The sequence below is a fragment of the Panthera leo genome, chromosome E2 (assembly GCF_018350215.1).
Source record: "Panthera leo isolate Ple1 chromosome E2, P.leo_Ple1_pat1.1, whole genome shotgun sequence".
NCBI lineage: Eukaryota > Metazoa > Chordata > Mammalia > Carnivora > Felidae > Panthera > Panthera leo.
In genome coordinates this window covers 10,908,371-10,918,991 of record NC_056693.1, presented here as the reverse complement: position 1 = coordinate 10,918,991, position 10,621 = coordinate 10,908,371, and the positions used below count along the sequence as shown (strand labels likewise).

The following is a 10,621-nucleotide window of genomic DNA, read 5'->3' as shown; positions in this document are numbered from 1 at the left end:
CTTAAGCTGAAATCAAGGGTCAGTCAAATCAACCGACTGAGCCACCCAGGCGCCCCATCCTGTACCCTGAATCTTAACCCTGTCTCCAACCCCAAACCAAACTCCACCAATACTGATTGCTACTGATCCTTAAGCTTAGCCTTAGCCTGATTCTGAATTTCTAATCTTAATCGGAACCAAACTCCGGCGCTAAGAGTTTCATGTAAGTTGGAGTCATCCCTGACTTTTGTTTCTCTTTCACTCCCCACATCCAGTCTGCCAGTCAATGCTAACAGTGCTACCTTCATGTTCTATCAGTGTTTGACTACTCCTTTCTGCCTCCACAGTCACCATCTGGTTCAGTCACCATCATCTTCTTCCTGGATTACTTCAGTCACCCTCTCCCTAGGCTCCTTGTTTACTCTCTAGCCCCCCCCCCCCCCCCCCACCGACACACACCCAAAGGGATCTTGTTAAAACCTGAGTCGGCTCCCATCTGTCTGCTCAGAAACCTCCCATGGCTTTTATCTCACTAGGAGGAAAAGTAGAAGTCCTACACTAGCCCCCAAGATCCTAAATAATATGGCCCCCTTTCTCTCTTTTCTGACCCCATTTCCTCCCACCCTTTCCTTCTTCAGTCTGTTCCAGCCACCCTGGCCTCCTTGCTATTCCACGCATACTCCAGGGACATCCCACCCTAGGCCCTTTGCACATGCTGTTTTCTCTGCCTGGAATGCTCTGTCCCCAGGTACCCACATGCCCACCGCCACCTCCTTCAGGTATTTACTCACATGTCATATTTCCAGTAAAGTCTCACCGTTCCCCTTATTGAAAATTGCAATGCCTCTTTCTCCCAGAATTCTCAGTTTCCCTTCTCTGCTTCATTTTTCTTTATGATGTGTACTATCACCTAGTGTACTGTGGGATTTACTTATTTATCTTGTTTATTGTCCATCTCTCTCCCCCCCCCCATAATGTATAATGTATATCCTATCCTATCCTATCCTATCCCATAATGTATATCCTATCCCCAGGATAGGAAGAATTGTCTCTTTTTGTTACTCAATGTCTAGAACCGTGCCTGGCATATAGTAGACGCTTAATACCTTTTGAATGACCATGTGCTTCCTGAGAAAGATGCAGCTCCATTTCCTGGTGGTTCTGGGATGACTGGGTCAGAGAAAGAATAGTGCAGATGGGAGCAGGTGGCCGTGGCCACAGCTGCCAGGAGTGTTCAATTATATCCGGCCAACAGAGGGTCTAGCTCTGTCCCTAAACCTCTGTGGCCACTTCAGCCCTGGCCAGGAACTCACCCAACTTGTGGTTCACGTTGCCCACCTGCCGGGAGAGCAGCTGAGTAAGGTCAGAGCCTGGGTTCTCTTCCTAGCTTGTTCCTGGAACCAGGGACATCCATATATTCCCTGCTTTAGAACTCTCAGCTTCCAGTCCAGCTGAGAATGGGGTGAGGGCCAGGAGGGAGGCTCTGCTCAACACTGGAGCTGGAACGGGGGATAAAGGTGGGGATGAGGCAGGAACGCATTGGGGCTTGGCACAGCCAGTGGCGAAGAAAGAAGACAGAGAAGGCCATAGAGGTGGAAGGACTGAAATACAACTGGACGGTGAAAAAGAGGCAACAAAGAGAAAAATAGAGACAAACTGAAAGACTGAAGGTGGGAAACACATGCACATAGAAAGAGAGGTGGACAGAGAAAGAGGGCGTGCGATATTGGGGAGAAAACGGGTCCCCCAACATCTCTTCCGCGTAGCGTCTGTCCCAGTCTTCCGCAGCGCTTTCCTGCGACCGCAGACTGGCAAGCCAAAAAAAAAAAAAAAACTACACTTCCCAGAATACCTTGTGGTTGGCCGTTCCGGAAGTAGGTTTAGGGTCCACCAATCAGATGCCTTCGCGGGAAGCTTGAATTTCTAACTAAAGTCTGCGGGGAGGGAGGTAGCCGCGAGGCCGCCGCCCCTGCCTCCACTGGCTCCCAGGGCTGGTGCCCTTGCGGAGCCCAGCGGCTGGCTTCCTGATCTTGCAGGAGGACCAGCAGTTCCTGGGCGGCTATTTCTGGAGGATAGATTTGGAAGTGCCTTGAAGGCACAGCCTGGAGAGTTTCTTCATACAGGCTCTGTGTCCCCTACTAAGTTTACACTGGCCGGAGTGGATTCTGTTCGCTGCCACTCAGCGATAATGGGTACACAGGGAGAAGGAGATGCGGAGGCGGGCAGAAACAGAAAGTGATTCAGAGAGGTACGCAGAGATCCCACCCCCCCAGCGGAAGCGAGCAGAGAGGCAGAGCCCTGGAGGGATACAAGGAGATGAAATTAAAAAAAAAAAAAAAAAAAAAAAAAAAAAAGAGGTGTTGGGGGGGGAGAAAAAGAGCGATGGAAGGAGGCAGATGTGATGAGACAGACACCCAGAGAGGTACTGAAGGTAAACTGAGGCAGAGAGAGAGACAGAGGCAAGGGCGGGGGTTGCAGAAACCATGTGGCCGAGCTCTCTCCAGAATGCTGCAATGGGGCGTTTTGGTGGAGAGGACACTTTAGAAAGACTAAGTCACAGTTGGGGATAGGAGGATGGAGGGGACCCTGGGGAGGTCTGTACTTGCCAGACTCACCAAGGCCTGGCCTGCTGATGGAGAGTTTTTCCAGTAGACTGTCTCTTCCCCCTCCCAGCCCCAAGCTTCAACAGCCCTGACTGAGGAAAACAGTAGTGTCCCTGAATGCACTCCCCACCTGCCTGTCACTTGCCCCGAAGCCCACTTAACTTAGGGAAGGGTGACCTGGTGGGTCAGTCACCTTTGATGTCTGAGGCAGATGCCTGAGGGTAGAGCAAGACTGAAGGGGGAAGAGGAATGGAGGGAACAGAGAGACTGTCTGCAGGAGAGGGAAACGGAGTGGAAAAGAGAGGGGTCTGAGAGGCAGAGAGCTGGGGAGACTGACGCAGAGAGAGGGAGCCCCAGGGGCAGAGAGAAGGGGACCCGGGGAGAGAGGGGGGCGCTGAGCCAAGCACACCGGCTTTAGCATTCCAGAAAGTGGACCCAGACGACCTGACTCCTCTGACTAGTTGTCCTGGCGTCACTGATGCCCCTCAGATCTCTGTGTTCTCTTCCTTTTAAGGTTGCCGGATAAAATCCAGGATGCCCAGCTACCTTTGGATTTTAGATAAGCAACAGCTAACATTTAGTGTAAGTATAGCTCCAACATTGCACGGGACATATTTATCCTTAAGGAAATTTTTTTTTAAATCTGAAATTCAAAGGTCACCGGACATACTGTATTTTTATATGCTACATCTGGCAACCGTATCCCCATCCCTGTCTTGTTTCTGTCTCTTGTCTGTTTCGTGTTTCTGCTTGTCTTTCCCTCTCTGCCGGTCCACCTCTGCCTTCTCTGTTCTCTCCAAATGACCTTGCTCTGATGTGCTCTCTCAGAGCCACTCCGGAGACCCCCATCCCCGGACCCAGGCCCCGCTCTTCCCTCCTTCCTCCCCTCCCAGCCCTGCCTCAGGGGCCATCTCCCTCCTCCAGGCAACTCCTTCTTTTTTCTTCATCTCTCTTCTCATTGAGGCCACCCTGCACCCCTAAAATCCGCCCCCCCCCTCCAGAGGAGAAGGTTTGGAGGCTTTGAGGGAGTCAGGAATCCCCCATTACTCACCTACATCCTGACCTCGTCTCCTCTCCTTTCCACCTCCTGGGTCAGAGAGGTCAGAGAGATTCCCAAAGTCACACAGCAGACTAGAGACCACACTCCACCCTCTCCCTCAAATCCCTTCGAAGTTCCCAGCTTCCTGGCGGAAAAGCCCTCGACTTTTCCAGAAAATGGCCTGGCTAGGCAATATTTCTGAATACCAGGCAATACTTGTGGGCCACAGACCAGGACCAGACGTGCCTGTGGGGCCAGGAATGGTAGACTTTTGAGCATCGACTGTGTGCTAAGAGGTGCGGATGTGGCTTTCGGGCTGGCAACACGAGAACAGTGACCTGTCAGGGCTATTGCCATGTCCCTAGGCCTGAGAACATAGCAGGTGCTCAATAAATGTCTGCGGAACAAATGAATGAATGGATGGTTGACTGAATGAATGGAAAAAAAAAAAAAAAAACCACACCCCTAGCAGCTGAGGACTCTTCTCGACGTCTGCTACTTGCCTTCTCACTTTGTCCTAGCCTCAGTTTCCTTCCTCCTACCCCCCTCTCTCGGTTTCTGTTCTTCCCTAGAACCCTTTTATTGTTATTTTTCAGTTGGAAGGATCTCTACAAGTGACCACCGTGTGCTGAGCATCTCTTCTGTGTCAGGTACTGATGGGGTGATGCGCCCGTGGAATCCTTCTGGAATATTCCAGAAGGTAAGTACACCTTTGTAGGGTATTTTCCATACGTGGAGACTGAGACCCAGAGAGAGGAAGCGAGGCACCCCGGTCATACCGGAACCTGCCCGTCTGGCCTCACCCTAAACCTGTCTCTCCAACTCCAATGCCATTCGTCCTCGTGCTCGGGACATCATCACCTGCCCAGCCATCTCTGACACCTCCAAAATGTAAGGGGCTTGGTATTAAACGTTTACCACAGGGGTTGCAAACTCAAATGTGTCCAGGGGCCAGGCAGGTGACACCAAAGCAGAGTGTAGGGTGGGGGAGGGGCTGATGCTGCCTGCCCTGGACGAGGGGTAGTGACTGGCCCACTCCGGCCAATTCTGGCCACGTGGCTATCACCAGATAATGGCGCATCTGATGCCTCAGGAGGGTCCTGCAACCCACATTTTCAGAAGTCACCCAAGGTTTAAATGCTGGCACCAAATTCACACAAACCGCTGTTCGGGCCCAACGAGATTGCGTGTGCGCCAGACAGGCCTGCTGGCGGATGGTTTGCAACCTCTGAATTGGTTTTAGTCCCGCATGCCAGGTTCTGTGCTAAGGAAGAATCTCCAGGTTTTCCAGGAGAATCTATGCTCCATGAAGGCAGAGCTATCTGGGTCTGTTTTGTTAACTGCTTTATCTCCAGCACCCAGAATGGTGCCTTATAGATTGTACGTGCTCAGTAATTTTTTTTTTTTTTAAGCGGATGGTGTATTGAATCCTGGTATCGACCGTAGAAATAACATTAAAAACGTCTCCGTTTCATACATAGGGAGATGGAGGTTCTGAGGGGCAAGGGCCCAGGGTTACATAGCAGCACTGGGATCTGAATCCGGATCTTACCTGACTCCAAAACCGTAACCCCAGGCTATCCTGACTCTGCTCAGGGCTGTGCGTTTGCAATGCTGTGCGTGTGGACTTGGGTCCAGGAGCGTCTTTGCGCGGCCGTCGTGCTGAGTATATGTGGTGCAGGTAGTGGCGTGGACCCTCCTGATTGGACACTGAGCCCCACCCCCCCCAAACCTGGATGCTGGCTCTCCTCTGACACATTTGCTCTGGGTGCTGGCCCAGTCCAGAGAGAATAATCCACCCCTCCCCTCTTTCCCCCTCCTGAGCCCATCCTCAGGGGTCCCCCCACCCCCTCCCCTGGATACCCAGAGCCCTCGAGGGAAAGGGGGAAAGAATTTAGGATGAGGGTGGAGGTGTGGGGAGGAGGGAGAGGGAAGGGGATGGGTTAAGAAGGAGTGTGTGATGTCAAGCAAAAAAGACAACATTAGACACAGATGCTGAGATGGCGTTTATCGCGGCAAAAAAAGGTGAAGTCGCCGAGGGAGGGGGGGAGGGGTGTGGTGGGGGCCGGGGTGGGGGCCATGGAAGCTAATACATGGTGCACTAGGTCACACGACGGACACTGGGGGTGGTGGGTGGGGGGGTGGGCGTGGCCCAGGCATGGCAATGTGGGGAGGGGGAGGGGAGAGGGCAGTGGGCCCCAGCCAGGAGCTTCTGGAGGTGGTGGTGGGGGGAGGGGGGGAGGTGGGGAGGTGGGCGGCTTCTCTGGTCGCAGAGGATGGAAGGAATCAGTTAGAGGGGGTTGAATGGAGGCACTGGAGGCATGGCCACATGGCGGATGGTCTGGGCCCAAGAAACGGAATGTGGGAATGTGGGACAGCAGGCAGCGGGCCAGCTCTGGGCTTGGGCCTTTAATGTAAGGATTGGGGATACCCAAGGGACCTCACAGGTCCTCCAATCCCCCCATTGTCCAAGAGGGAGAACAAGTGTGGGAGAAGCTAGCTTAAGGTCCCCAGTAAGGATTTAGCGGTCTGTTCTCCATAGACAGTCATCCCCTCGCCTCCACTCTCCTACCCTGTCTGTCCCAAACAGAGAAAGGGGCAAAGAGAGATGCTAACTCCACCATTATCTCACTGAGGCTCCCCAGGGAACCTGGAGGACCAACCCATTTCATAGATGGGGACAACCGAGACATCCCCGTCAGACTACACCTTTGCCACGCCTCTCCCACCTCCCCGTGGAGGGGATCGGTGCACCGCATTCCTCTGGGAGTAATACTGATATCTTGAAATCCTCGGCACTGGGGGCAGGTGAGAGGACCCACCTTGGGATTCTCCCAAATGTAACCGGAATGTGGGCCATGCCTCCAGGGGCCTGAGATGTCAACACAAAGGAAAAAAATGACTCCCCACGTCCCCTGGCTCAAACCCAGTACAAAAGTGACTATTTACAATGAAGGGGTGGGGAGTGTGGGGGGAGGGCACAGATAAGACTGGGGCCGGAGTCAGCGCTCCGCGTGCAGGAGGCCACGCCCCTGGCCCCGCCTTTGAAAGGGACAAAGCCAAACAGCAGAGATATTTATAAAGGGTCACTCTCCCCAGGGCGGGGAGGACCCTAAGGTGAGGGATGGGGTAGGCCATGGGATGGGGTGCGGGTGGGGAGGCATGGGCGGTGGGAGGAGATGGAGGAAAGGTAGCTGCTGCCCCTCGCCTCCCCCCTCCCCCTCGCCGGACACACAGTTTTCCGTGGGATGAACACAGAAAGGGTTAATCAAAAAGAGTTCGATGAGCGAGTCTGACGGTCGAGTGGGGCGGGCTGGAGCAATGAGGCCGCAGGTCCCGGTGGCCGGTGGTGATGGAGTCACTTAGAATATGAGAGGTTGGTGGTTTTGGGGGGGTGGGGTAGGGAGGAGGAAAGGTGTGCGGGAGGGGGATTAGGCGGTCCCCCCCACTTATCTCTGAGAGACAAGAATGTCCTGGACTGGCTGAGAAGGGGTTAAAAAACAGCAACCCGCACCCACCCCCACCCCCTCCCCCCACAGAGACGTTCCCCATCTCCCTCCCTGCCACCCAGCAATCCCCAACGCGACTGGCAGGGGCCACTGAGACGGACCTGACACACACCAGCCGCGGCGCCACCGAGAGAAGCCCCTCCACCACGGCGTCCAGACAGCTGACTGCAGTGTAGAGGGATCAGATAGCAGGGCTGGGTGTCGCGACTCCACGAGAGCCGTAAACTTGTGTCCCCGGCCCTCGGTGCCCCAACTTGGGCATCGCGATCCCGTCCTCCCCATCGTGACATCCGGTTCAGGCTTTCGCGATAGCCGGCCTCGGAGTTTCAAAGTCGGCGCGGGGCAGGGGCGTGGCCAACAGCGAAGGCCTGCCTGGCTGTCGCGAGAGGTGGGCACCCAATCAGCAGCCTGGACGCCCCCAATAGCCAGCCTCGTCGCCGCTCTTAGTTAATACTTTTTCCACCGCTCCGCGTATCGCGACCTCGAGTCCAGGTCTTGCCACAGCGACAATCAATGCAGGGGAATCCCCTCGCTTTCCAAGCGGTAGGCCACCAATCAGAAACGAAGTAAGGAGGGTGGGGGATGGAGAAGTAGGCAAGAGAAACGGAAAGAGGGGAGAGTGCGGGACTTGGGGGTTAAGAAGGGGAGAAGAAATACCACTCCGAAAAGTGGTGCCATGTTCTTCCAAGCCTAGGTCCCCAACGGTCTCTAAGTCTGACTCTTACCAAACTCCGCTTGGGATACCCATAATTCCCACCTACAAGTCCGGGGCAGGCTAGGGCAGATAAAGGTGGCACACGATCTTCACCTTCTGATCCCCTAATAATTATTGCAGTGAAGCCTCCTTGCCCATGCAGAGATGGTTGGGACAGGGCAGAAGAAGGTGGCTGGGGCAGGTTGGCTCAGAGGCCCCTGAGACGGGGGATGAAGGAGGTGAATTTGGCACATTGAACCCCTTCTCGTTAAGTGCTTTGAGGTCCTTCTCTGGAATCCAGCTGGCACCCGTCCCTCGAGGCCAACAGAAGAGGGGTTGAGCTTGTCCCCTCCTCCCCAATTTCTACAGAATTGCCTGAAGGAGGCAAAGTGGGGTTCTCCCCGGCTGGTGGAATTTGGGGGATCCAAAAGGTTAGGGGTTAGCTGAGAGGGAGTTTTTTTTTTTTTTTTTTCTTTCTTTTTTTTTCTTTTTTTTTTTCTTACAAAGATTCTAAGAAAAACTCAGGGTGGGAGGGGTGAGGAAGGGGGACCCAATTTAGCTAAGTGTCCACAGACTTTTTCAATGCCTCTTAGGGGCCTCCTCAAAGTGAGATGGCTCCATTTCTCTCCTCTCTATCTGAGGTTCCCTCCCCCCAGAGCGGCTCAGTTCTAAGGAAGTTTGGCACTTTTTTTTTTTTTTTAATTGCTGGGGGAATGGGGGAGGAGAGAGATTTGAGAGGGTTGAGAAGAGGGCAAAAGACAGATTTAGACAAAGATAGAGACAGGACAGGTAATGATGGGAGCCACAAGGAGAAAAAGGTAGAAAGCCATAGGGAGCCCAAGAAAGAGAGAGGGAAGTTCTGGGGGGAGATGTTGGGAGCTGGAGGGCGAATGGGGAGTTACAGGGAGACAGTTTAATGCAGCAAACACTTATTAAGCACCTACTGGGTGCTGAAGAGCAGGGTGCAAGGAGGCCACTCAGAGTCTCTGAGATCTGATTGGCTGACAGGGAAGAGGAGAAAAAAAAGAGGCGGTGGGTTTGTCAATGATCCCCATCCCTGACCCCACATCTGTGTCCCCTCTGGACACACTGCAGCACGAAAGATTGAGGTCAGAATGCAAAGAGACTTTCAAGGGTTGGGGAAGATGATGGAGGGGGTTTCCTAGGGTAAAAATGGAGAAAGGTGTGTGGCTCTCCACTCACCAATCTGGCGAGTGAACTAGCTCACTGAGCTAGCAAACTACCTTTCAGATACCCCTGGCTGGTGGGGTAGGGGGGTCCCCGAGAAATGTGAATAGGGAGAGGGTTGTCACACACATACCCCAGGGGAACGTTTTTCGGGAGGCCCAGCCTCCAGAGACGTGTCTGTGTGACAGGACTACTGGGTCCTGCTGATTGGGACCCGGACCCCCTTGAAAGGGGCTATAGAAAGCATCTGACAAACCAGGGCAGCTGAGGATGCAAATGATATGCGAATTAGCGCTTTCAAATCCCACCTCCCCACTCCCAGACCGCGTTTTACCTCTCCCTGGCTCCTTCCCCTCCTCATGGGGGCCTGGGGGGCTGTAGGGGGATATTCCTGCTAGACACTGCAATACCCACTATGGGTGGAGATAGTGCGAAATACTGTAGGGTCTTTTGAGAGGTGGAGGGGAGCAATGGCCCACAGGGCCACCTCCACCTCCAACCCCAAGAGCCCCCCCCCCCGCCCCCGCCCCCTGCAGAAGATATGTACAAAGTTACATCAAGAATTGTTTTGGCACTGGAATCTCCATCTGGGTTCAGTCTGGAGACTAGGGGTGGGGGCAGCAGCGATGGGAGGTGGGGGATGGGGAAATGGGGCCTGCCCCCCACCCTGGAGATGAAGAGGGCATGGAAAAAAGTCACCCTAGTGCCCAAGCTACAGCCTCCCATTAGGTGGAAGGGGCGGGGTGGGAAATTCAGTGCAAGGTACCTTGAAGGCTATTGCTTTCTAGGGATTTTCACATTTTGATTTGGGGGTGGCTCTCTAGCGAGGGGCAGGGGTCTCCCAGGCTTTAGGGGCGGGAATTGTCTCTGGCTTTTCTTCTCTCGTGTGGGAGAGAGACGAGGAGGCCTGATTCCCCCAAAGCCATGGGACAGACAAGGGTCTGGAAGACCTAGGAGGGGAACGAATGGGGGAGAGGATGGGCATGGGTGCCCCTCCCCCAGAGATGCTGATGATGGAACCAGGGCACTGGGGGCCCTGCTTTGGGTTGGAGGGAGCGGAGGTGGTCTCCAAGGGAAAGGGGGAGATGGGCGAGGGTAGAGGTGGGTCTCAGCTATTCTAAGTCCATAGCGTTGTCAGGCCCTGAAATCTCAGCCCGCCAACAAGGCCTTAGAGCAGACCACAGCCGCAGCGCACAGGGAAGCCGCTCCCAAACCATCTCTCAGGGCTGCCTGGCTTGGCAGACTCCGTCCAGAAAGAACATTCTAGCGCCTCAGGGCCCGTGGTGAGAGAGCACCAAGACACTCGGATCCCTCCGCTACTACTAAAGCACTCCAGCTTGCTGGAAACCACAAGCCAATCTAAACTCTCAGACCACACGGAGCATTCCAGCTCAAGGGACCCTGCCGTGGCTCACTGAACTCTACACTGGGGTCACGATGGCCCGACAGAGCCACCACACGTTTGGCTCACCAGACTCAATGGAACAAAGCCACGCGGACACGAGCATGCACACAAAAGGCGGGGTGGGAATGGGGGTCTTTAACAGCAGTTTTCTCCAGCTCTGTCTCCCACCCCTCGCTGCCGGGTGAGCTCAGCTCACAGACTTGG

General features: G+C 54.3%; 1 long non-coding RNA gene across 1 annotated transcript; it reads left to right on the top strand.

Annotated features, from left to right (window-relative positions):
* The first annotated feature begins 1,926 nt into the window (after window positions 1-1,926).
* Window positions 1,927-4,538, top strand: LOC122208416. Its single transcript, XR_006197228.1, has 3 exons — window positions 1,927-2,227; window positions 3,097-3,164; window positions 4,218-4,538. It is a non-coding gene; the product is annotated as an uncharacterized LOC122208416 (long non-coding RNA).
* Window positions 4,539-10,621: the final 6,083 nt, after the last annotated feature.